Genomic DNA, 4,826 nt, shown 5'->3' with positions numbered 1-4,826 from the left:
AGAAAAATATTCTTCGTAGTTTATTGAATTTTAATTTCTATTCTATGAGATGTAAGTTATACAGCAGCAGCAAATACAGAACAAAAAATATTTCTATTTCAATAATTCAACATGTTAGTTTAGTTTAACAAACGTGCTGTTTGTTAATGAAATGCACTGAAATATCATTATTGGAGATTTTTGCCCAGGTAAATGTACTATTTATATTTAGCATAAAATGCATGTATTGAAGAAGCATTTATGCTTGAACGTTTTTTATGTGATGTATTAATCAAATGCTATGACAATTAAAAAATTCACAAATAAAATTCCTATTTAATGAATAAATGGATGACTTTATGAATAAAACAGAAATACAAACAAATGTCAAGTGAATAAATACAACAATTTGGAATGTATACAATCAAGAGTAAGGAGAAATGGATCACAAATATTGGGTTAGTCATTTGTTGCCTATTTCATCCGAGAAAAACAAGATAATAATCCTGCAAAGAACCGGTGTATCAGATATCAAACAATGACGAAATTGTGACGTATGCTCATTGTTGTGTATTCCATCACTCGTCTTGAATTTCAGAGATTGGATAAACTTTGATTTCATACAAAAAAAAAAAAAAAACATCACAAGTGAGGTCGTAGTAAGGAACATTGGCATATTGCGCGTGCATCTAACCAATTATATTTAATATATATAATTTTACCTATAATAATAAGTATTAGTTTTACGACAAAGGGGTGCATTTTCAAACTTTGCCATGGACGGCATTTTACGTAGATACACCACTGTTTGTAAAATAGCGTATTTAAGCGCAGAATTGTAGTAAACACTAATGCTTTGTGCAGCCAAGGTGAAGTGCATATTTTTCATATTGCATTTACATCGCACAACTTATAAATATTTTATTTAAATACACCGAATCGAAAACCATTTTTAAATCCGGAGATAACAACTTGTTTGATTTTCGACCACGTTGGGGGGTTGGAGTAAAGTTTGTATATATATATTTTTTTTTGTGTAAATATCTGACTCATCTGACAAGATAGCTGCGACTATAGGCTTATTAAAATATTAAATCTTTAGTAAAAATATATAAAAAAAAAAGATCGTTAACGAGTCAATCTAGAATTTTATTAACAAACAAATAATGAGGATAGTTACTTTCTATATCTCATGTAAATCCTCAAATAAATCTCTGGTGCAATATGAAGAAGAATCACCACACTATCAACTCACTATTATATTATTGCCCTACTAATTTGGGGGGAGATCTCAACGATGGAAGAAGAAACTTCTGTGAGTTAAATGACAAAAAATAATATTAATCTAGAATTGGGTTTTGACGGATTGCATGCTGCAGGCTGATCTATCTCATCCACTTTCTCCAAAAGTACTCTCAATGACACTGCAGAATAATATTCAAGATTCCTATCTTGTAGTATTACCTAAACGACTTCCTAAAGCCTTATCTAACTTTGGGCTTTTCTTTACTCATCGACTACTACGTTACGAGGTAAATGGCAAACATTTTGGATTACATAGTCGAGGCGTATAGCGTGGTTTGGTCATTGAAAGGTGATACTTGAATAAACAGAGACCGTTGTGTGTCATCTTTCAAGAAGAAAGCCAGTCAAGTCATAAATTTTTATTTACTTTGTGAGTGTTGAACATATTTTCTGGTCGCTTAAATACGACGCTTAACGTACCTAAGTGTTTGGAAGCAATTCATCATGCTGATAAAAACTCATTTGTCGTGGAAAATTTTGTTTCCAATGGAATGGAATAATCCCTATATAAATGCATTGAAAAACAGGGCAGATCTTGTTTAAATCTCCACTATCTAGATCAGGGATTCTCAACCTGCGGCCCGTCGCATCTTTTGTGGTCAAAATGCGGCCCTTTTACCTGGGAAGTTGAGTAACCCTGATCTAGATTCTAGACTAGATCTTAGGAGAAATAAAAAGACTACGGTCATGCCAAAAATGTTAGATTTGTACATAATCAGTATCAGGTTGTTTGGCCAAAAACTCAAAATAAATGTTTAAATTACTGCATTTTTCCACAATCGTTAAATACTGAAATTTCTATGTGAAGACATATAATGTAAAATATCACGCACATCGTTGTGATAGACTCAAACTTACTCTATAGACAATTTTTAACATCATATTACAAACACTATAATTAAATTCGTATGATTGTTTTGGCAATTTTACGAAATTAGAATATTAACCAATGTACACGATACGACATTACTGAGCCTGTTAACAAACAGTACTTTGCTCAGTCTCCGAACGAAAACTCATATCTTACAATACAAAAAGGTTTGCGATTGACTGAAGATGTTATTTATTTAGCACTGAAACTGATCAATCTATACCTCCCTCAGGAACGAATTTTCATAATATTCATTGATTATTACTAAGAATCATACGCCTTAGTATACATACAAGAATTGAAAACATCTTTCTAATTTGCAACACAAATCAGAATACATAGAAATTGTTTATTGGATTATAGATCACTATAGTACATTGATGGCGTCGTGTTGTCGATCGAAACGATATTTGAAGTATTCTTCTCACCTATATGCTAAAATCAATTTTAAAAATAATAAATAATCATTAATTATCATAAAAATGAACCAAAGTGAATAATCCATCTGAATTATATATGCGCATTTCAATTTTTGACACTGATTACATCCTAAATCTAGAAACTCACATAATCACTGACCAATAAAGTCGGTAAATGTTACAATGAACACATTGATTGCCATTGCAAAAAAGTGTTTTTTATTCGTATTTCTTGAACTTTCTTATGCGTTTTTTCTGATTGAGTTAAGTTGTTAGTTAGTAGTATATATTTACGGTTAAACCACACATTCAAATCTCAATTATTAGTTAAAATATTTTAGGCGCTGTCGGGTTATGCTTATATACCAAAACGGATAACGGCTGCGATAAAACTCGACAACGCTGCTAGCCCTCTTTAATATAAAAAGAAAATTCTTATTTGTAGTTCAATAGCAATCCAATAATTTACTGTTTTCGGGCTTTTGTTACATTGATTGAAAATTGTTGTACAGCAGAACACCGCCTTATCCGAAAGCTGAACGTGAATTTACTTCAGGCCACAAGCTTATTCATCATCGCCAAACAAAGAAGGCTTAGCCATGTAAATGGGAGACATTTAGACAAAATTCCATTTATTGACATAATACTATGTTAAAAAATCAACATTGAGATAATAAGGAACAATAAAAATAAACCCATACTCCTGTAGTATGCGAACCAAGATGGCGGGCATCGGAACGTAATATGTGTAACAGGTTAGGGTTAGGCCATAATGTTTTTCTAATTTTCCTTATTTTAGTTCTTTTACGAGTTCGGGGACTAGCCAAGTGACTCCCGTAGTATTTGTACCTGAAATTATGGCCGAACCCTAACCTGGTACACATACTACGTTCCGGTGTCCGCCATCTTGGTTCACATACTACGGAAGTACCAAACCCAATGCGTTTCAATGAGACGTATATCATTTCATCAGTTAGTTTGGTCTGGTAATAAGACAAGCACAGTATTGTCACTTGGGCTCTGACATGAAATGCCATAGCCCCCTAGACTAGGCTATCATGAACAGCACGATTGTCAGTTATCCAACACAATCGAGGACCCATGCATCAGGTAATACTATCATCTTAAGGGTTTCAAATATTTTATATATTCAGGAATTCAATATAATTTTTGTGGTCGTAAATACAAATGCAACCATGCTGACTTCAAATGAAGACTGGTTGCCCTCTTTACAAACAAATCTCTGTACAGAGAGGTTATGCACGTATGTTAATATATGGCCTCAAAATTTAACTGCATCTACGTAATATATAAACATTGTAGCAGACACAAGGTACATTTACAAGATCTTTATGGCTCAAAACACAGTTATGCGACATTTTTTCCCGTCCGGTAACTTAGTGGGTGAGGAATCTTTAATCCAGAGATGGTCTTAATTACCAATACACCAACTTATCTGGGATCTCTAGAATGTTATGTCGTATACCTAATTAGGCCACTCAGTCAAAACTCTTCGACCCACAAGTCCCGTGCTGCTGCGCTCAATATTTATTATTAGACAGCATAAGTTTGGGAGAATTAGTTTTTTTTTTCAGTGTGGAATTGACTATGTTACAGGCCAAGTCTTGTTAAGCATGGTTTACAAAGCAATTTGACAGAAATTTTAAAAGATGCGTCACTTTATAGTCGAACATGCCTAGTGACGCAGCATGACAAAGAATCGTGGCTGATTTGAATATCATTTTCCGTTTGCCCCAAATAAAACATGTTCATGGTTTGCTTGCTTCAAAAGAAATTTAGTTTCTTTGTTATCAGGACTTGAGAGATATTTGACTATAGTATAAGGTGCAAGCGTAGATTTATAAGGAATTTTGAAGAAAATTTGCAATTTTTCGTATAATGATATACCATTTAATGGTTTGTATCATTAAGCAACTCCAAATTAGGTCTCTCGGTTATCTGAAGCTAGAAGTTATGAGAATCAAAAGATTTAGTACATTATAGCTAAATGTACTGAAAACAATTTCGCTAATTTATTTTTGGGGATCAAAGTAGTAAAAGGTATATATATGCGTAGCGCGATGCAAGATAATACTGATACTACATAACGTAAATTTCTATTTCAGGGTTCAGTTTTATATTTGCGATGCATAACTTTGTACCGCTTACCAAACTTACTTGCGTTACAATTTTGTTTCGCAGACTAAATATCGAGGGTTCGAACCACATTTATTAAGGTAATCAATATAAGT

Source organism: Styela clava, chromosome 4 (assembly GCF_964204865.1).
Source record: "Styela clava chromosome 4, kaStyClav1.hap1.2, whole genome shotgun sequence".
NCBI classification, from domain to species: Eukaryota; Metazoa; Chordata; class Ascidiacea; order Stolidobranchia; family Styelidae; genus Styela; species Styela clava.
This window is presented reverse-complemented; position numbering follows the sequence as displayed.